Source organism: Dendropsophus ebraccatus, chromosome 3, assembly GCF_027789765.1.
Source record: "Dendropsophus ebraccatus isolate aDenEbr1 chromosome 3, aDenEbr1.pat, whole genome shotgun sequence".
Classification (NCBI taxonomy): domain Eukaryota; kingdom Metazoa; phylum Chordata; class Amphibia; order Anura; family Hylidae; genus Dendropsophus; species Dendropsophus ebraccatus.
The window spans coordinates 141,605,035-141,628,285 of NC_091456.1; the positions used below are offsets into that span (position 1 = coordinate 141,605,035).

Sequence of the window (23,251 nt, forward strand, 5' to 3'; positions counted from 1 at the left end):
AGGAAGCTATGGGCTTTTTTTATGTATTTTCCAAAAGGATTGTGAGAATAGATCCTAGTCCTCCATGTTGTTCAACAAATGAACACCTTAAGTGCTGACCAATACAATGTACCTTTTTGAATTAGCTGTATCTGGTATTACCAATCACTACAGGGTTTTCATATTCAAATCAGACTGAGCTGTAGTGCCAGGTAGACTACTACTGAAAGTACGGAGCTGTAAGGCAAACAATGGACAGACTCTGCTCTTGCCAGAGAGGGCTGGCGCTGGTGCTGAGAGTCGGACTCCACCAATCTGATAATAAAAGGATTAAGGTGATGACCTTAAGATAGGCCATTAACTGTAATTTACATTAGATAGACAGACATTCCTCCACAAAGTTCGCTGCAGTGTATGACCTTGTGGGCATGCTCGGCACATGGTCGCGGTGGCCTGGCTGTTTTCGCATACACTTTTATTTTTCTATAAACAAAACAGTGTGAAAGGAGCCAAGTCGTGATAATGCTTCCTGGAACACACATTGCACTTAAATGATGCCCTTGTTGTGGGCTTACAAACCTGCTAAGCTTAGAACTAATGTCTTAAAGGAGTGTTCTCATGTCAACTAACAGTTTCACTTGTAGGACTTGTCAAATTAAATATTTTATAAATCAAATACATTGATTTAGCAAACTGGTCTCCTTCTCCTGATATGCCGCTCTTGCCTTCAATTTCTAGGCCACCACGCTGCTCTAAAAGCAGTTGCCTGGCTGGTGTATATACAGATATAGTATACATATTTATATATACTATACAGTATATATACTCGTTATATACACCAGCCACCAATTTTGTCCTTAGTTAGTTTTGAAGCTTAGTTCTAACGAAGTGAATGGAGAGGAGTTGTAATACCACACACAAACTGTGGTCAGGAGTGGTGCTGTTTTGGGGAGAAAGCAGCTGTGGGGTTTTTCCTTAATCCTGGATAACCCCCTTTAACACTTCTATTATGTTTCATTAATGGTGATTGATTTATGTAGCAAACTTTGCACTAATGGTCACATGTCAGTGTAATACGCTGTTAGCATACTGACAGACTGTAGCCTTAAGGGGGATCTGGTTCACATTCCTATGACTAGGGTGTACCTGGCTGAGACACAGCGCTATATTATAGCCATATTATGAAGACACTGTAATATTGCAGTATACTTGGCTCATTTTTGTGACAATGCAAAAACTACTAAAGAAATATTAAAGAGGGTGTCCCAAAATGCATGGTAATCCCATATCAACAGGATAAAGAATAATAAGCTGGCTGATGGAGGTCCGACCGATGTGTCTGGCACAAGTAATCATAAAAACAGACATCAACTGTGTCCCAAATAAAAAGCAACACACATGCATGTAAACGACATCATCCTTTTTCTGGGGGGTTTCCAACCATTGCCAAGCAAACTCTGCAATCTTTAAAGGAGGAAGCCCCACAACACTAAAATTGGCAGGCAAGTGGGGGTAGGTGAGTAAATAACAAACCAATGATCTCACCCATCCCCACACCTCCATTGCGCTGCTTAAGGGTCCCATTCACCAACTCTGGCTGTCAACTTCAGCTGGAAACTGGGTATGTCACATACCCGGCTCTTCCAGCATCAACATCCTGGCTGAGCGATTGCCTACTCAGACAGTCAGTGACTGGGGGGTGACTCTGTTCTTGTTATCAACAAATCAGCTGTGAAATTTAGTAAAACTTTGCTCATTGAAATTCCATAAGATACCAACAGAGGCAATTCATGTAGATTTCACCTACTAGGGCCCATTGTTGCAGCCAGAGGGCATTTTTGACAAGACTAGCCAACTTTCTAATATGTATAAGAACTGTTCTGAATCTCCCTTGGTAGCAGATGCTAGGTCAGTGAACGATTAGGCAGTTAGGACCTTTACACCTTCAGTCATCATTTAACATTCATTGTTATTGGCCGCATGTCTCCTGTTTACACAAAGATGTGTGAACCATGTAAAAAGTTCCTCTAGGGTAGCTTCACACGTACCAGATCCGCAGCAGATTTCCCGCTGCGAGTTTGCAGCGGAATCCTGCTCGGCGGTTGTGTGCGACACTCCCGGCTCCCCTCACTCCCCAGGAGGGGAGGAGCAAGGGGAGCCGGAAGCATCGCACACAACCGCGGCACCGAGCAGGAAATGTATGCCCGGGGCTCTGGCCGGCCGGGGGGGTTAATGGGGCCGGGTGCCATACACACAGCAGATCCGCTGCTTGTATGGGACCCATTCAGCTTCACACTACAGGATCCGCAGCGGATTTCGCTGCAAACTCGCAGCGTGAAATCCGCTGTGGATCCGGTACATGTGAAGCTACCCTAAGGGGTATTCCGGGAAAAGTTCACTTTTCCATTATCCAAAGGATAGGGGAAAAGTAGGAGATCGCAGGGGGGTTCAGGGGTTGGCCCCCTGCGATCTCCTACTTTTCCCCTATCCTTTGGATCTCTGTATTGGACTCTGCCGGCTCTTTTATGAATATAACCCCAGGTCAGCACGTGACCCACGGCTCTATTCATACCTATGGAGCAACGGGAAGTACATTGCATGCAGGAAGGGGTTAGGCATTTGTTTTAATCAGCCACAGACCGTGCAAATGATGTATGGCCAATGATTTTAAACATGTTGAAAGAAAACGATCAGCCAATAAGCAAACATTTGCTCGCTCCTTGGATGAGAATTGTATTTATTATATGGGGCGATTATTTCATGATTCGGCAGACATCCACTCCATGTAATAGGGCCTTTAGTCTTTAAAGTGACACTGTCACCCCCTCTTTACATTACGACTTCTCTACACAGGTGTAAATGGTAGATTTTTCATACCCTATTTTATATCACACGTCATGGTGCTTGTTCCAGTAAAAAGTGGTCTTTTATCATCTGCAGATTGTGCTACCTGTGCGAGGCTTTGCAGCCACAGTGCCATTTAGTAGCTGAGGGGCAGGGCTACTGTGACTATGTGGGCAGGGCTAAAAAGGCGCTGTGGCCACAGAGCCCCGCCCAGGTAGCACAATCCGCAGATGATAAAAGATCACATTTTACTGGAACAAGCACCATGATGTTTGATATAAAATAAGGTGTGACAATTGCTAAATTTACCCTTAACACCTGTGGAGAGAAGTCATACTGCAAAAAGGGGGTGACAGTGTCACTTTAACCTGTCCAATCCTCTGTTCACCTTTTTCCTCACTCCCTGGTGTTAAACGTCTTCCTCTCTGCCATCTGGAAGATACGATAACTGTACAGTTGTTTGTACACAATAGCTTTTGAAGGGGCTGCCAGCAATCTGCAAGAGTTAGAGGAGCTACAAATGACTTGGCTCCCGATCATAGACAATATAATTCATTACATGTGATTAGGAATCCGGGGTTTTATTATGGTCGACTCCACTCAAGCACAATATTTACGCAACACATCCATTACATCTGTAATAACAGCTACAAGTGACTGGAGAACACTATACTACAGCAAGATGGATAGAACAGGCTGGCCAGGTATTACATTTCTCCTGTATAGTCACAGGATTATATTTCAACATTGCCCCACATACAATATTTTGGACAATTGTAAAACTTTTGTCATATTAAAAAGGAAAATATTCTAGGATCAGGTTCACAAGTAGCCAATGCAGCTCTAGCATCTAGTCACAGAAACATATGTACAGTAATATGTAATGTCTATGTAGAAAATAGACAAATTCAAGATTAAAACAGGAAATCATGTACACTTTTTAGACCATAGTGCTTTGGGCTATGTTCACACAGCAGTATTCTGGTTAGTATTTTACCCAAGTATTTGTAAGGCTCAACACAGAAGAGATGGAGATCTTCCAGTTATGGTTTTCTCTGTGTAGGGCCCACTCCTGGTTATAGCCTCTGAATACAGATACAAAATGCAGAGCAGAATGGGGTCCTAGACAGGAGGTCACACCACAGTCACAGCAAGACTCACTTTTGAGTCTGTGTAAAACTCAAATACATGTTTGAAATGACACAAGCAATAGAAGTAATAGGGGTCTGTGCCTGTCAGTGCATAGATACATCAGCACCCCATTTTAACAGGGTATGGACGGAAGGCACAATCATGGTGTGAATACAGCCTTGGGTCGGGTTCATTTTACGTAAAAAAACGTGGCCATATTTCACAACAACAGCCGTATTTGTGCAAACATAGTGTGAACATAGCCTTGAAGTGGCCATACACATTCAATAACTGACGGCCAAACGATCATTCGTGCTTCAGTTATCTCTCCCGACTGGCCCCCATCCTCCCTATACACAGGATGACTGGCACGGCCGAGCCACTGTCAGATCTCTCGCAGAAGAAAAAAGGGGTCAGACAGTGATTTTCCATCATGCCTAATATCATCTGTCGGAGGTCAATGCCATGAGCGCCAGGTATAGCTGAAAAAAAGTATTAGGAGTAGAGAACCTTAAGTACCATTATAAAATACATATTCCTCAGTATGTAAATGAGGGCTATACATTTCAGTTTATGTACTTTTTTGCCGCCTCCAAAAAATGCTCTGATCTGCCTTCACCCCAATGTTACACAACGAGAGATCATAAATATTAACTAGGGATTTCCTCCATTTCAATAAAGAACATCAGCTAATCCCCTCAATACAGTGCAGGACGCTAGTGTCTACCACTGACACAGATTACATGTTATTACTTGTTATTTGATACTTTGTGACTTTTATGAGAATAATTCAAAGTATAAGTGTCCTGAGGTCCGGTGGCCGTGACGCACAGATCACTGCAGAGGGAACACTGCTCACAACACACTGAGGTAATGCAGATGCCCGAGGTTAATCCTGAAAGGCAGCGACAGATTGTCAGGGACACATTGCCTTAAAAAAACTTGTAGGAAAACATAAAAGGAGCAAAATCATTTGTCTGTTATTAGAAAACCTAAATTATTCTCTTCAACTTTACGTCAACTAAGACTGCGAGTGCGAGTGCCCACCAATGAAGGAGGAAGGATTCACGTCACTCCACAGACAGGGTGACAGAACGGGGCAGCTGATGACTTCTATTACTAGAATTGCAGTGTCTCACTGGGAGCCCTGTGGGGGCTGTTGCCTATGTCACACAGATAGGGTCTTGCTGCTGCTGGTGCATACAAAACAATGAAGAGCCACTTACCTCTCTGCGCTCCCCGCAGTGTCCTGTTGCAGCATTGCCAGTTCCCCCCCCCCCCCCCATCCCCACTGACTGGAGACCCTCCACTTCCGAGACTAAGGGTCCATTTACACAGCCTGCTCAGCCAATCACTGGCCATGGGGATTTCCCGTTTTACCCAATGACTGACCGAGCAAGCTGTCACTCCCATGACAAGTTTGTCTCGGAAGTTGAGACTTTGCAGTCAACGGGGTACACCAGCGACAACAGAAGGGAACACTGGAGGAGCATAACATACTTATTGTTTGATATGCACCAGCACCAATAAATTAAAAAAGGTCAAATGTCACACAGCCCCTTTAAGTTCTAGGCATTATGTGCCCAAACGTACACTCGTACAGGGTACTGGACATCAGCCTTATATCTAGGATTGCTGGGGCTGCTACAGCTCCTATGAAGAACCTTACCTGGACCCTCCTAAAGGAATATACATGGAGAAAGAGAGAGAAGAAAGCATACATAGCCTGTGGAAAGGTGATTTATATCTTCCATTCAGGGCTTCAGGCTGTGCCCAGAACTAAGTGGTGGTCTAGCTACAAATCTTCAAGAATCCTGGGCCTATGGATATATTTGTTGTGTGCACTGAATTCTTTCCCATTGCATATGTCAAATGTGTTAAAAAAATAAATAAATAGAACTTAACATTTCGCATAGAGCTGAACAGACAGGTACCTGTCAAGGTAAGAGGTGAAATGGCCTGGCACTCGGGCAAAGTGGGAGCTCCCCTTCCCACAAGGACCATTTTGGCCTGACACCCGACTATCCATGAGAAAGCAGTGGTGCATACTCTACCATAAAACACACCTTTGTAATGCCAGTAAAAACCGCTATGCAAAAATATCTGGGAAAAACCATTACTATGTTTTGACAGAAACACCAGAACACAAAACAGTTTGTAGCACTGAAAAAATCCTGAAAATTGCACACACAAAAACAGGGTTGTTTTTTTAGGGGGAAAAAAATCTGTGTGAAATAAAGTTTCATCCAAAGAACATTAAAAGGAATGTGTCACCTAAATTATTTTTTTAACTGATTAGACCCAGATCCTGCTTGGAGAAAAACTGCACTCTCAGGAAGTACAGCGATATACAAAGTTGCTTCCTTTAATGGTGCGTTTACACAGAGAGATTTATCTGACAGATTTTTTAAGCCAAAGCCAGGAACAGACTATAAACAGGGTGCATGTCATAAAGGAAAGACTGAGATTCCCTGTCTATTCAAGTCCATTCCTGACTTTGGCTTCTATAATTGGTCAGATAAATCTGCCTGTGTAAACGCACCATAAGACTTCTAGTTGAATGAAAACATTCTAGAAAAATCTGAAAAAAACCCTGTAAAGAGGCCAATCACAAGAGGAGCCTAGAAAGATTAGAAATGACATAGACCCAAAGACTACAGCTGTTGTGCTTCCTCAGTCTTCCAGCTAAAAGGGTATCAAATGGGAAGCTAAATAATAATCCGCTTGCATAACACTAAGCTTATATTTATATCCCTTTATTTTATTTTCCAGTCTATGAGGTTAGCTAGTTTTCTGTTCAGCAAACTTCCATTTCCTATTTAATAACAAGGTCAGTAAAGCTCTGCTAGATAAGGATTATGATAAACCTCAGGGACACATTAGTATGTGCAATCCAGAAGACAAATTGCATCATAATCTACATGCTATAGAAGGAACATCTGAACTCTTGACTTATGTTCTTCTTACATAAGGACTGATGGCACAACAGATTTTAAAAAGAACCTCTAATTTTCTTAGCATCTTACATGCTTTACGCCAAGCCTCATGGACATGGACACAATGAACATATCCAGACATTATTCTTTGTATGGGACACATTTATGAACATGCGCAGTAACTTCTCTGACTTGCGCAAAGGTCCCTCCACAGGGAGAAGGAAGCACAGATGCTTTCTTTGCTATCTATTGGTGTTACCTTTCACTGTTGTGCTGTACGGATCACTTTCCAGCAGCCCCTACTTCTCATCATGACAGACAGAACTGGAAATATCAGCTCAGTATAACCCTAGTGGCCAAAAAGATTTCAGGATTATATATTAATAAATAGTAAAATAGAATCCGGCGGCTGGAGAAGCTGCATGCCACCCTTGGGCTGCCAAGAAAACATAGTATTCAAGGACTCCCTAGGGCAGCATGCAACTTCTCCAGGCACCGGTAATCAAATGCCAAGTGTTTGGGTTCAGAGAACAGTGCCAAGGACAAACAATTCGGCTTGTGTACCTAAAGCCTCTATTACACGGAACAGTCTACCACAGGATCTGGTCACAACAAAAACAGTAGAGGGCTTTAAAATTACCCTAGACAAGTTCTTAGAGCAAAATAATATAAATGCATATGTATAGAACCTATCACCCCTCCCCCTTCCCTGTATCCATCCCCTCCTTGGTTGAACTTTATGGACATGTGTCTTTTTTCAACCATATAACTATGTAACTATGTAACACGGGGCAGTCATCGCTTGCTTGCTCAACATTCCCGCTCGCTTTTACACGTGCAGGTAATTGCGGGGGGCAATAGAAGCCCATAGAACATAGCAGCAATCGGCTGCTTTCGCTCCTGTTACACAAGGTGTCTGCAGCAGATTGTTGCTATCTTAGTCGTTAGCCTTTTAATATGTTGAAAGACGCTGAAAGACAACGATCAGCCAACATCGTGCATGTCGGCTGATCGTTGCCTTTTATTACATGAATCCATTACCGTCCGTAACGGCCGAAATTCGGCCAAATACGACCAATAATCTTGCTTTGTGTAATAGGGCCTTAACACTACTCAACAGTCAATAGTGATTTGAAGCACAAAAGTCTGGTCACATTACACTAGTCTGTAATTAGTTTACGTTGCATCCTAGTAATAATCTTTTATTAACTCAGACCAGGCCACTTTTATATGCCAGTACTTTGCATGGCCATAAAAAATGATCCAGCAAACCCTATGACCGAGGACGCCATGTTCAAGCTCATTGAACGAGCACCGATCATCTATATTGGTCCGCAGTATAATGCCCCTTTTAGCTTTTGAGGGTCTTCACAAGTACTGATGGACAATACCATCCAATATACTGCTGTGCAAACATGGTGTAGGGATAAATGGCCATATATTAAAGACCCTTTTACATGAACCAACGGAACAATAACAGAAAGGAACATTCCTACTACACTCATCCCTTTAGCCAATGTAAAAGGGCCTACTTTAGGAGAAGATGAATGGGCACCTTGAACCTTGTAAAAACTAGACTGAAAATCTCTTCTCTTGAGCTTTTTATATCTCTATTCAGTCACTTATTAGCATCCATGGAGGTTTATCAGCTCAGTCTCTAAGCAGCTGTTATATACTGATAATTTAGCCAAATGTATGGCCTCTAGACTCAACAAGAATACAGGCATTGTTCCCCAGTTCCTTTTGATGCTATCAGTAAAAGTACATTTAAAAAGGTCATTGGGAATTGTTAAGCAAACTAAAACCCCTTTGTCATAATGCCAGCGTGAACTTCACTGTCACCACCATTGACTGGAGTGTTAACACAGACTAATCCTCTGCAGCAGCCCGGGAACTCGAGTGAGCGCTGGACGGCAGAAGGAAGACAAATTGTAAAAAAAAAAAAAAAAAAAAAAAAAAAAAGTGGGAGTGTGATTTCACCATGATTTTACACTACTATGCTATGTGAGCACACAGCATTTTGTTTTGTTTTTCATTTTAAAAACATCTCCATTTTTTTTTCCAAAGGACGGAGAAGTTTAAAAGTTTAAAACTTTGTTTAGATTAGCCATTTATTAGATATTAAATTACTCCTAAAGCAGGCCTTTACACGGGAGCTTATTTGACAGCTTTTTTAAGCCAACGCCAGAAACAGACAGAGAACAGGTCATTAAAGAAAGACTGAGATTTCTCCTCTTTTCAAATCCATTCCTGGCTTTGGATTCAAAGATCTGTCAGATAAATCTCTCGGTGTAAAGACACCCTAAGGTGGGCCTTCATAGTAAGATGGCTTCCATGGACCGTATTTGTCAATTACCCAGAATTCCTTACTGCACAATAAGAACTCAAGATATAAACCTTTGCTCCTTTGTTTGTTCTACATCTCTCTGGTTCTAGCAAGGAAGAGGGGTGCTAGACCTTACTGGACGCTCATACACTTCATTACCTCACTTTTAAGCAAGGCTGTTTAAAGGGGTTATCAATTGAAAATCGTTTTCTTTCAAATCAACTGGTTTTTGAAAGTTATATAGATTTGTAATTTACTTCTATTTAAAGATCTCCAGTCTACGGCTACAGCTCCAGTCTACAGCTATGGCTGTAGAGCTCTGCCCTTGGGTATATTTTGTCAGCTATCATATCGTCACATTCATACTGTTGCACTGTAGATTATATCTGACTTATGGTCTTTTTACACGCAGCGATAATTCACCCAGTCGATCGTTTAACGATTTTAAAGTAACAATGTGTTTTTTATAACGATCAGCGTTCAGACAAAACGATAGATCGTTTGAAAAAAATAGTTATTGTGATCGTTTTAAGATCGCTTAAGCCCATCTCACACATAGGGTAAATAGTTGAAAGACTGTTTACACAAAGCGATCTGCGAATTTTTTGCGAACGACCAACAACTATTTGAGAACATGTTGAAAGATCAAAATGAACGATTTCTCGCTCGTCATTTGATCGTTTGCTGTGTTTATACGAGCCAATTATCGCTCAAATGCGATCGTTATCGCGAAAATTCGAACGATAATCGTTCTGTGTAAAAGCACCATTACACTGCGTCAGGTATGTGTTTTATGATTAACAGCTGTTGTCCTTGTTGCCCACCCCATATCCCCCCTTTTTATTTTTGTACCCTAAATTATCTTGTTTTCTAAACTAGGCAAATAAAATTCTTTTTTGAGTGCGAAAAGTTTGAAACTCATTTTAATTGTAGAAATCTCCAGCTCTCCATGATAGCAGGAGGGGGACGACTGGCATAGAGACATTCTGTCACCTAGCTGGAATTTTTTCTATAGGAGGTTGAGACCTTAGGTAAATTAATAAACTGAAAAAAAAAATCATCCCTAGTGTTAAAAAAACAGTCTAAGGGTGCGTTCACACCTACCGTATCCGCATCTGATTTTCATGCTGCGAGTCTGCAGCAAAATCAGCTGCGGATCCTGTACTGTGAATCTCAATGGGTCCTATACACGCAGCGGATCCGCTGCCTGCATGGGACCCGGCCCCTTTAACTCCTGCGCCACCGTCGGCCACCTGCAGCTTACAGCCCCGGCCCCCTTAAACCCCCGCCCGCACGATCGCCGCAAAGCCCACCGCCCCCACCGGGCAGCATCACACAGCCACGGTGCGAGCAGGTGACGTAAGCTCGGGGGCGGGGCGGCGATCGGGCGTGCGGGCGGTGCGGGGGTTTAAGGGGGCCGGGACTGTAAGCTGCGGGCGGCCGTGCAGGGTTTAAAGGGGCCGGGTCCCATGCAGGCAGCGGATCCGCTGCGTGTATGGGACCCATTGAGATTCACAGTACAGGATCCAAAGCGGATTTCGCTGCAAACTCGCAGCATGAAAATCAGCTGCGGATCCGGTAGGTGTGAACGCACCCTAATAGTAACTATGTTCTGCTCTTTTTCAAGTGTGTACATTTTTTGTGGGACTCCTTTGTGGCATGCTGTTTCTGCCATAACACTACTGTGAGGTAGTTTTCAAACTTTGGCCTTATTTACACGTTCAATGATTTTTCAGGTCTGCATGTAGGTCCACTATTTTTATTCTATGAGCCGTGAAAATGGTCCGTAATTGCATCCGTATCTGCAAAAATTTGAATATAGTAAAAAAAAAATAAAAAAAATATTAATTTGCTAGTTTGGTTTGTTTTGATCCGTGTTTTTCATGGACGTCATGGATGTGACATCCGTGAAATCTGTGAAAAACAGATCCCATAGACTATTGACTAATTACAATCTGCAATGGGAATTTTTTTTCAGGGAACAGATTGTGGATCTGTGAAAAAGCAGTCGGGGTTCCTCAGGGATCAGTCCTGGGTCCTCTCCTTTTCTCACTTTACACTTTACCCATCGGACAACTCATCAGTAAGTTTGGTTTTCAGTACCATCTGTATGCTGATGATACCCAGCTGTATACCTCCTCCCGTGATATCACCTCCGCTCTTCTACAGATCACCAGTAACTGTCTGTCTGCCGTCTCTAACATTATGTCCTCCCTATTCCTAAAACTAAACCTTAGGCCCCGTTCCCACTGAGCAAAGGTAGCGGAATTCCGCAACGGAATTGTCCGCCGCGGAATGCCGTTAGCCTCCCGCTCATAATGGGAGTCTATGGGAGGCGCGCGCTTCTGCCCTGTCCACGCTGAAGAATGAACATGTTCATTCTTCAGCGCGTACAGAGCAGGAGCGCGCGCCTCCCATAGACTCCCATTATGAGCGGGAGGCTAACGGCATTCCGCGGCGGACAATTCCGTCGCGGAATTCCGCTACCTTTGCTCAGTGGGAACGGGCCTTGCTAAGACTGAGCTTCTTGTATTCCCTCCCTCTGCTAAACACCCTCCACCTGACATCTCCTTCTCTGTCTGTGATGCAACCATAACCACTACACAACAAGCCCGCTGCCTTGGGGTTATGTTTGACTCTGATCTCTCCTTCACACCTCATATCAAATACCTCCACCACGCACACACAGCCACATACATACACACACACACACACACACACACACACACACACACACAAACCAAACATCTAAGCACCTAGACCTGTGCATGCAGGCATTGGCTGGTGACAGGTTCACCCACCCTTACCTGCACTGCCTAATTTATAACGATGGCCGAACCATAAGAACAATGATGCACTTTGTCCCTCTGCCATTTTGTCTCGCACCCCTTCCTGATAGTCTGTAAGCTCATGCATGTGAGCAGGGACCTCACTCCTCATGTATGGATAATTATATGTATCTCTCTGTAATGACTATTTTTTTATCTATGTATGTACCCCAGAATTGTAAAGTGCTGCGGAATCTGTTGGCGCTATATAAATAAAAATTATTGTAAAAATTATTAGAATGTGTGAATAGTACAATAGAAATCAATGGGCAATAAGTTGATCTGCAGTTGCGGATCCATGTGAACAAGGCCTTAGAGCAGTTAGCCACGACCTGATTCAGTCTGTAACTGAGAGCCAATCGGTGTTCGTTTAGAGCTACTTCACAAGGCACAGCTAGTTTTGCAGCCCTTTCCAGTTATCAGCTGCCAGCCATACATCTGTCTTAAGAGAAACAGATCGCTAATCGCTAGTCCTGTGTTTTGAGACTCTTTGATGAGGCTCCACGGGCTCTTCTTTAGCATACATCTGTCTATCACACAGGGAAATGAGTGGCTGACAGCTGATGTTTTTTCAGTAGGTAAGAACATTTGCTAATTTTTTGACTGAATGCTGGCCCAATTAAACAGGGTGGTATTGGCCCGTTTGGGAAATAAATGACCCGCACCTTTTGTCAATGCATTACTGAGACAATGGCTGCACTCTGCTTCAGGAAGGGCTCATGCACACTGAGCAAAAGGCGAGGAGTTAAAGAGGAATCCGCTCTTAAAAGAATGAACAGGGCAATGTCTCATTGTGTTCAATGGGATTTCCGCTCTGTTGTTCACACTGCAGAATTTCCAAACAGAATTGTCGGCCGCAGATTTGCTTTCCGCTCTAGGGTATGTTCACACTGAGCAATTCTCAAGGAATTGAAGCAGAAAGTTTTCAGGCAGAATTCAAGCAGAATTTAAGCCCCCCATTGAATTCTATAGGATTCCTCTAGCAGATCTACAGCAGAAAATTCTGCAGTGTGAACAGCAGAGCAGAAAACCCATTGAACACAAGGGGACTTTGCTCTGTACATATTTTACGGAAGGAATTTTAAGCTGAAATTCCTCACCTACTGTAATTCCTCGCCTTTTCATACCCCAAAGTAGTAACATGTCACTTCTTTTTGGCAGAATCTGCTAGAGGAATCCTATAGAAGTCAATGGGGCTTGAATTCTACTTAAAATTCGGCTCAGAGCAGAATAGAACAGGAATTTCAAGCAGAAATCTTCAAGCAGAAATTCCTCGTCTTTTTCTCAGTGTGCATGAACCCTTAGCCCTTGGAGCGGAAATGGCGCTGAATATTTACAAGGCGTAAAATTAAATCTCCATTTATTTTCAATGGGATCCACCTAGCGGAATCCGCCCAAAGAATTGAGGTGTTAATTCTTTTGGACGGAAAGCGCATCCGTGGCAGAATTTTCTGCACAGAATTCCAAGCAATTCCGCAGTGTGAACACTACAGCAGAAATCCCATTGAAATCAATCTGCAGCTATTTTTAGCCCGAATTTCAAGCGGAATGGGCGGAAAATTGAGGCGGATTGCACTCGAAATTCTGCCTGCTTTGCTCAGCCTGAACTGGGCCAGTGAGAAATTGCCCTGTTCATTCTTTTACTGCAGAATTTTAAGCAGAATTTAAGAGCCGATTCCTCAATTCCTCGCCTTTTGCTCAGTGTGCATGAGCCCTAAAGAAGAGAAAAAGCAGATACTTAATTTATTGTCTCATTCATGAACAGATCCATCCATAATAAATGATTGCAAACAAACTGATTGCAAATTAATCCTTTTTTTTAATAGCATTTTGCATTAATTGCATTTTGGCTTTAGACAACTGACTTTAGTACATACGGAATTGTGGTAGAAGGTAAAACACTGGTGTGAACCTAGGCCTTGTCCACGCTGCATATTACAGACCACACTAAAACATGACAACACTGGATGAAAATTTAAAAATTGTTTTTTTAGGCCATGTGGGGTTCTTACAAACTTTTTAACTATTTAAAATGTTCTGATTTAAAATTTGCATGATTTTTATTTTTTTTTTTAAATCGCAATCCTTGAGCCACTATATGGAGTTTAGGACGGGGCTACAGAGCCATCATTGTGTCACACTGTGTATCTGACTGTCAAAAGTGGCCGCAACCTGATAGTCACAAAAAAATTCACGGATGATTTCTTGCTATTGCCAGGTCGCTGCCACATTTACTTTTCTTAGCTGCAAAGCTGCTTGATCAATAGAACAGGAAAAAAAAGAATCCTTGCGTAGCACCAGTTTCAGATGTAGATTTCTTGCCATATTAAATTTTACACATTTAAAAACTCTGAAAACACATACTTTTTTTTTTTAAACCTGGAAACCCCATTTAAGCTCAGCATTAAGCTGTTCCATTTACTTCCAGTCTTGTTTAACATCTACGCTACTATTGTATACAGAGTCACATTCCAGATTGCAGCCTGTGTCGGAAATATACACATGAAGTAACATAAAAACATTACAGTGAGGAGGTGCAGCGCCGCTCTGGGCTAAGTAGCTGGAGGCCGTGGGTTGGCTGCGGTGACAAGTGTACAACACGTCCACCCACAGAACATAACAAACTAGTGTCTAATAAGCCATACGCCCTAATAATGAAATCTCATGTGATAACTACATGTTCTGTACTAAAGCGCAAAACCCGGCACCAAATCTCACAAATAAAATGGGTGCTGGCAGTGCAGAATATGTAATCCCCCATGCTGCCCACTCTCATCCATTTACTGGAAACAAACTGTTTACTGTAAGTAATACCCTTTCCAGTGACAATAGGCAGGTAAAGCTAGTCTAAGTGCAAAAATGGTGTGTAACTTATCCATAAAGGTTAGCGCTGCAGACTCCGACAGTTAGAAGCAGATAAAAAGTGAAAATATTTATTAAGGGTGCGTTCACACGTACAGGATCTGCAGCAGATTTGATGGCCTAGAATTTATTTGCTTTGAATCTGCAGCTTCAAATCTGCCGCAGATCCTGTACATGTGAACGCACCCTGAAAGTGCACAATTTACGAGTTTCAAGGAACAAGTCCTCTTCATCAGAATAGCAGTGCATACAATGGTGTGGATAGGTATTAAATAGTACAACAATCTTTGAAATTGGTGCCAGGCACGCCCCCTAGGGGTGGGGCTACATTCAAAATACACAAACAAACAGAAAAGTGTTTATCATACAACATAATAAAAATATATACTTTGTAGGTATAAGAGTTTTTATACCTACAATGTATGTATATATATTTTTAAAGTCTGACTTTTTTTTTTTTATGCAGAGCGGAGAATGGATGCGCCGCAGCGCATCTTCTCCCCGCTCTATCTCCTGGTCAGAACATGTCTAAACACTAAATCCGAGACCAATCAAAACTTTTTACATATCTCTTTAATATGTCAAAAGTTTTGTATAACCACAGGTACACTTTAGTTTGTCTAATTTACACCAAAATCCACAACATATCAAAAAAAACAAAAAACAAAAAACAACAACAACACATAATTAAGTGCACGTTATCTGCTAGGATTTTGGGGTGGGAAAGTTGTTAAGTTTGGCCACCCACAAATAGAATTGCATTACAGTGGATAGGTTAGCGCTATTATAAATTTCACAAATTACACACAAAATTTAGCACAAGGCCATACACATACACAACATGTTACATGCTACATCCAACAAATACTATCACATGTGCCATACATAAGATGATGTGTTTTGACAAATTATACGCAGATGATAATTAATTTACCACACGACAAACTAAATTTGGAGGAGAGGTGAGAGTGGTGCGTGTAGCTGGAGACTTAAAGGGGTAAATTACATTGACAAAAGTGCACTTTCTTGGAACACAATATTTAGAAAATTTTCACTTTTATGCAACGGGGGGGGGGGGGGGGGGGGGGTAACAGCAGAAAAACTCAACCAAATGGCAAGTGAGAATGGTGCTTAACACTCTCTCTGCAGACTGGACACATCAGGGCATATATTTATACAGCACATTAGTGTAGCATGTGCTATTTCCAGCTGAATTTCATTCTATTCTATGTCATTACAGCAGAAATCACAGCAAACCAAAATGTGAAGCGCTATACGTTTAACCACAAAATATTCCAAATAATAATAACCAGCCATTATGTAATGTAATAACCTAATGTATTACCATTGCCCCGAGTGAACTGGGTGTAAACCTCCAATTGTTATAGTAAACCAGTTAAGCCACTGAGCAATGGAAAAGGCATTTTTTTATTAGTGTGCTCTTTATTAGTTTTTTATTTGAAGTTTTAGCCCATTTGCACAGCATGAGGTGCAGTATGAGCTTGTCTGTCCTGGCTGATGTACTTCTTTCTGTACAGCTTCATACATAAACCACAGGCAGCGAACACTACAGACAAGCGCTGAAGCCAGGAAAGCCGCCCCTCCCTTCCACACCCTGGTGTCAGATCGTCTGCTAATAGAGCCAGACAGATAAACTACACTGTACATAAAGCAGGACAAGGGAAGAGCTCCAGCCGCTTTGCAGGCCACAGCGCTGTAGAAGAGTATATACGTACGATGGACAGACTATAGCCAACTATTCTGTAGTAAGGGGTTTTATTTGGCTGCATTATTAGCTGTTTTGGGGAAATACGACTTAATACACTTAATTTTACGGCCTTAACAGTTACAGCAATAAAATTAATGTGTGCGAATAAAGGACCATTTTCTTACTGGATTCAAAAGTTTTCAGTGGGCAGAAAAAGACCTTTATTGGGGGAATTACAGCCCGAAACGTAGCCAAAATAAACAGCAGGAGAACATAGCCCAAATGCTGAGCAGAAAGTTTAGGCCATAAGGATGCCTCATAATATTAACGATAAAAAATATATAGGCAACACATTCCTTTTAAGAAGCCATGAACGTATCTCCTAGGACATTGTTGGCGATGTCTGTGCAGCCCTTACTATAATCAACCGTCGGCCACCCATCACCTATTACACGGGAAGATGCGCAGGCCGTGGCCAATGATATGTAAAATATTTAAAGACAGCGATCAGCTGATGATCAGCTCCTCGGCTTATTGCAGCCTCTATTACACAGGGCAATATATGCCTGTTTTGGCAGATCAATCTGTGTAATAGGACTCTAACATTGGCCATACATGCAAAGATAACTTAATGTGGAAGCACTATAGATAAGCAAATTTACAGTGCAAGTGAAGCGAAGCACTTTGTTAGTTTGGCAGTCAGCTCATCAGCCAGCTGCCTTTGAACTCTAAGCTGCTCCTTGTTGGTCCACTCCGGGTGCCTGGAAAAGCTGGATCCAGTCCTGGAAAACCTCTCTTATTTTCCCATGACTGGATCCAGCTTTTCCAGGCATCCAGAGTGGAGCAGCAAGGAGCGGCACAGAGTTCAAAGGCAGCCGGCTGATAAGCCAACAAAGCTTTTTGCTTCATTTGTACTATAAATTCGCTCATCTCTAGTAAGCACTAAAGATGGAAACCCACACACACTATACAGTCATCCCTTAACTTGTAATGGCATTGAAGGCCCAGAGCACGGCAGCACGACAACGGCTCTTTGACCATGCTGTCCAGGATTAAGTTTTTCAAGAAAACAGCACAAGCAGGCATCTGACCAGACTGAGCTTTATTACCAGCTAAGCAAAGGTACTAGCGTTTGGGAGGAGGGTTGGTGCACAGATTTGCTTTAAACCAAATGCTCACAATGATTGCTTGGTGTAATAGGTAATCAGACAATCAGCCAACATGCACAATGTTCTTTACTTTTTAAATCAGATATTTTTTATTAAAGTTTTTTGCTACAAAAAAATAAAAAAGTTAGTCCCCCCCCAACCCTTGCCCGTTCCCCCTACCTCCAGCTAGATCACTATTTTGTCTTGCCAACAAGAGAAAGACCTCCATTGGAGATCTATGAAGCAACCTAGTCAGGAGTCCCGGGGAGTCTAACCAAGGGCCCCAAAATTTTTCAAATTTAGTCATGGCCTTTGTTCTCTTATACAGCCCTTTTTCAAGTCTAACAATGTCGTTTAATCTGGCTTTCAATTCAGCTGTAGTAGTAGCCTCAGGCCAAATACTATATGATTGTTGTCTTTCAACATGCTGAAATAAAACCTACAATGACAGGGACGGTCTGCTGGCCGTCACTCCGTGTAATAGGAGCAGCGGTGGCAGACCACTGCTCTGTCCTATGGCAGCCCCCTTCCTGCTCCTCCTCATTTGCTGTTGGTGCATGTAACAGCACCAAAAGCGAGCGGGGAATGAGGAGCAAGTGACACTGATCTGACAGTTTGGCCCTCGCTTGCTCCTAAATATTGGCCCGTGTAATAAGGATCATCTACGATGTAGTTTGGCTGACTAGGTTCGTCCCTTCACAACAGCTGTTTACCCTAGGGCAGCAGGAGACTGTCAGCAGGACAATGCACCATGCACTAAGGTCATATAGTCATGAGTTGGTAACAGTAACATGACAAGTTTTCCTTTTGTTCCCTGAACTTCGCCACTTATTAAGTATCAGTGGGACAAGGCAGAAGCCATCCTGTATGCATATATAAACCTGTCTTCAGTTTCCTATCATGACATAAATAGAACAAGAAGAAGAAAAAAAAAACTTTTTTAGGAACCAAGTACTACGCGGAAAGGCTTTCCCACAACCCGTAAAGGAGCGAAATGACCGAAATACAGAAACAGAAATATCAGCTCCAACTCTGCACATTTCCAGGAGCTTTCACATGCAATAGACACAGCCGCACACGAGGACACATCTGTCCTGATATCATCCGACAACAAGGCTGTTTAATCCGGTGTGTAAGGATGTTATCTATCACAATGGAGGCCAGGACGACCGCTTATCAGACTACTACACCCAGTGCTATATGATCTCCTACAGATCCCTGCAGTCCAGGCGTGTGATCTCGCAGAAATGTGATCTTTACAGAGCAGCAGATTATTTCCAAAACAGATTATCATGACCCAAGAATATTAAAGAAAAAAAAGCCACAAGCACCTGACATACTACTGCTTTATCGGGAACTTATTCTTGTACTTTGTCAATTACAATAAATCTCATGATACAAGTGTTGGGAATCCAGAATCTCAGATTACCTAAATTTAACAGTATGTCTGAGACAAAACTCAGACACATTTATCAGATACCAATGAAAGGGGAAGTCCTAAACTACTACTACTAAAGGCCCCTATACTTTTATTAGCAGTAACTGCAGCTAATGGTGGGTTTGGCTGTTCGTATAAGGCATTGTTTCTCAAACTTTTTCTACTGGAGCCTCACCCAATAGACAAAATGATGCCTGGGCCTCACCAGACAGAGAGGATGCTGGGCCCTCACCATCGATGGCAGAAGTCCATGCAAATATAAAAACTATTGTTCAGTCTACCCTCCATTTATCTCCTAATCTCTGTTTAACATAAAATAAGTACAAAATGGACAAAATGAGTCAATAATGTTTCTAAAGCAAAGATTGTTGCAGTCAGGGAAAGGACTGTGCAGCTTATTGTCACTTTTGTGAGAACTGCCTCCTCAGCTGGGCCTCACCAGCAACTAGGGGGCACCTCTGGTATAAGGTACTTGGGGCTTGCCTGCCTGATAGAAAATCACTGCCTGACCCCTTTGTTCTTGGAAAGACAAGCCAAAGACAGATCTTCCTAACGGCCTATTACACAAAGCGATTATCGCTTTGTGTAATTAAAGGAAACGATCAGCCAACAACAACTATGTCAGCTGATCATTATCTTTCATTGTCTTTCAACATGTTGAAAGACAAACAATGTGGTAAGGAGCAATCTGCTGCAGTCGCTCCATTTATTAGGAGTGGCGGTAGCAGACCGGCGCTACTTCCTATGGCTGTACATCTTACAACCTGCTTAATGCTCAATCCAGCTAAAGGGTGCCTTCACACCTACCGTATCGCAGTAGAAAATCCGCAGCAGAAAATCCGCAGCAGATCCGCAGCGGATTTAACTAAATGAATGAACACAGCATTAAATCCGCACTTACAAATCTGCTGCGGATCCGCAGCGGATTTGACAGTGCGTATTTAATGCTGTGTTCATTCATTTAGTTAAATCTGCTGCGGATTTGCTGCGGATCCGCAGCGGATTTTCTACTGCGATACGGTAGGTGTGAAGGCACCCAAAGGCCATATTACACAGCACGATGTGAGGAGGAAGCGAGCGGCAACCTGTCAGGTCAGTGATCGCTTCCTCCTTGTCCCCTGCTTGCTTACATGGAGAGATGGGCAGCAGACTGTCACTGTCCTGATCATGTCATTTCAACATGTTGGAAGACAACGATCAGCCGACATTGTGCATGTTGGCTGATCATTGCCTTTTAACTTGTGCTATAACACCAAATTATAATTGTTTGGTGTAATAGGGCCTTTATTGCAGGAGACAAGTCTAATGGTGTGTTTACACAGATTTATCTGACAGTTCATTGAAGCCAAAGCTAGAAAGGAGAAATCTCAGTCTTTCCTTTATGACTTGTTCCCTGTTTATAGCCTGTTCCTGGCTTTGGCTTCAAAAATCTGTCAGATAAATCTCTCTGTTGTATTGAGACTGAAGTAAATAGCCATGGGCTATATTAAAGAAAGGATGGGGGTCTCAGAACTGAGGCCCTGACTGATCAAAACCTTTCACATCTGTGCAGCACATCAAGTTTATTTATCTCATGACTTTATGAGCTGTAAGTCCAACTTTTTGATCCCCACCAACCATGGAAAAGTGGTGAGCTGGACCTCCACCAATAATAAAGTGGCGGCATATCTTTGTGACAGGCTATTACTTTACGAGATTGGAATACCCCATCCAATAATTCTTTGGTTTTAGGTCCATTTTATAATCCAATTACATTGCTTTGTGTATTAACAATTATACACTGCACGCACAGGCAGTCATAGATCCCCATTCACATGATGCGTTTTTCCATCCTCCATCTGGGTGGTATCGCGTGCCACCACATAAAACCACTTGCTCCATTTTTGCCAATAGCCAACATATGCCATTATATCACCATACAACCACATATCTTTGAATACTCCCAATTAAGGATGGTCCGAACCTGCCGAGGTTCGGGTTCATATGAACCCGAAAGCTCGGCATCAGATTCCCGCTGTCTGGCCGATCCGTGCAGCGGGAGGACCGCCTGGAAAACTGGGATACAGCCTATGGCTATGGCTGTATCCCAGTTTTCCAGGCGTTCCTCCCGCTGTATCTACCCTTTCCACGGAGGTGGAAGACAGCGTGAATCATTGCAAAGAGTTTGGGTTCGTACGAACCCGAACCAGGTTCGGACCATCCCTACTCCCAATGTCTAGTTCTGATGTATTCCCCAAAAAAGACATAATTAATAACATTACCTTATTTAATGGTACATTGTACATAGACATAGAAGGGGTGTCAAGCTTGCAGGCCTCCAGCTGTTGCAAAACTATAATTTTGCAACAGATGGAGAGCCGTGAGTTTGGCACCTGTTTGTTATAGGTATATTATTAAGTGCTAACTATTTTGTGACTTTCATTGAATGTTGTTTTGCTTGTTTTTAACTTTTTTTTTTATAACATAATTAAAAAAGCATATGATTACATATTTCAGAAACACACTACTCTGTATATAATACAATTTTTATATATATATATATATATATATATATATATATATATATATATATATATGTATATATATACACATATATACACATACACACACACACACACACACACATACACAGACACATATAGCTGTGTAGTTAATGTAAGGCCATTCCCCTTAACTATTGCTAGCCAATGGCAGCATGTAAGGCCACTATCTAACAGTATACATAGAAAGTAAGATAACAGCTTAGTTGATATAACACATTTGACGTCACAGTGACCTGAGCCAAAAGGTGCGTGACCTTGTCGGGGAATCAAAGGTTCTCTGGAGATTAACAAGAAGAATCTGGTGAAGTGGACGCAGTCGCTGGCATCACATCAACAAACACAGATAAAGATGTCAAATAAGATAGAAAGCTAAAGTATCTCAGCCCCATAACAGTATGACACGGAAAACACTTGTCACTTTCTTACATAATGTTTCACTTATTTAAATACAAACATCTCCTGGAATCATGATGACGGGTATGGGTGGAAAACACAAAGGACATTTTTTAATACCAACTGAGAGGATTATATAATCTCAGAAAGGTTCCCCCAACATATCTATCGCTGCACATTGTGTAGAACTAAAAGGTAGAGGTTGGGATGCATTCACACCACGACTGTGCCATCTAAGATCCATACTCGGAGCATTCTGTCACAATGTGATGGCCACGTATCTGAGCACAGACAAAAACGTTATGGGGTCAGAGTACACTAGCTGGGTCACTAGCTGACTACATTTGGGCAATTAACTAGTGACAGAAAGATTTGTAAATTACTTCTATTTAAAATGCTCTATTATTCCAGTACTTATCAGCTGCTATGCGTGCTGCAGGAAGTGGTGTATTGTTTCCAGTCTGACACAGTGCTCTTTGCTGCCACCTCTGTCTCTCTTAGGAACTATCCAGAGCAGGAGAGGTTTTCTGTAAAGAGTTCGTTGCTGCTTTGGAAAGTTCCTGTCACCAACAGTGGTGGCAGCAGAGAGCACTGTGTCAGACTGAAAAGAACACTCTACTTCCTGCAGGACATACAGCAATTTTCTGACACTAGTTGATTCAAAATGAGACACTCTGGAGGAACAAAAATGTTTTAAAAGGATGCAAAATATATATCTTGGGAGGCACAATGGTTGTATGGGCCCGGCCTTAGGGCTCAATTACACAGAGTGACAGTTGGCTGAATAAGGTCAATTATCGGTCTGTGTAATAAACACAACGATCAACTGATCGTTTCGTTAGGTCCAGACCTATAATCACTGGGCACGCATAACTACATGTAATAAAGATGTGCAACCCAAGGCTGGTGACCGTGAAAAAAAAAATAGAAAAGAAAAAAAAAAAAAAAAAACTCCTACATACCTCTCCACGCTCCCCGATGTCCTGCTAGCTTCGGTCTGCTCCTGGCACTGTCCTGGTGATTGGCTGAGCAGCCTGTGACTTCTGTCTGTGATGGACATAGTGGATCATACAAGTTTCCCTCTAGTTTGTAAGGCCAGTTTTGCACTTGCAGAA

At 42.4% G+C, this 23,251-nt stretch overlaps 1 protein-coding gene across 2 annotated transcripts in view; it reads right to left on the reverse strand.

Moving 5' to 3' along the window:
- ARHGEF28 (Rho guanine nucleotide exchange factor 28) overlaps positions 1–23,251 on the reverse strand; it is a 159,870-nt gene that overhangs the window by 128,261 nt on the left and 8,358 nt on the right. The window lies entirely within an intron of this gene.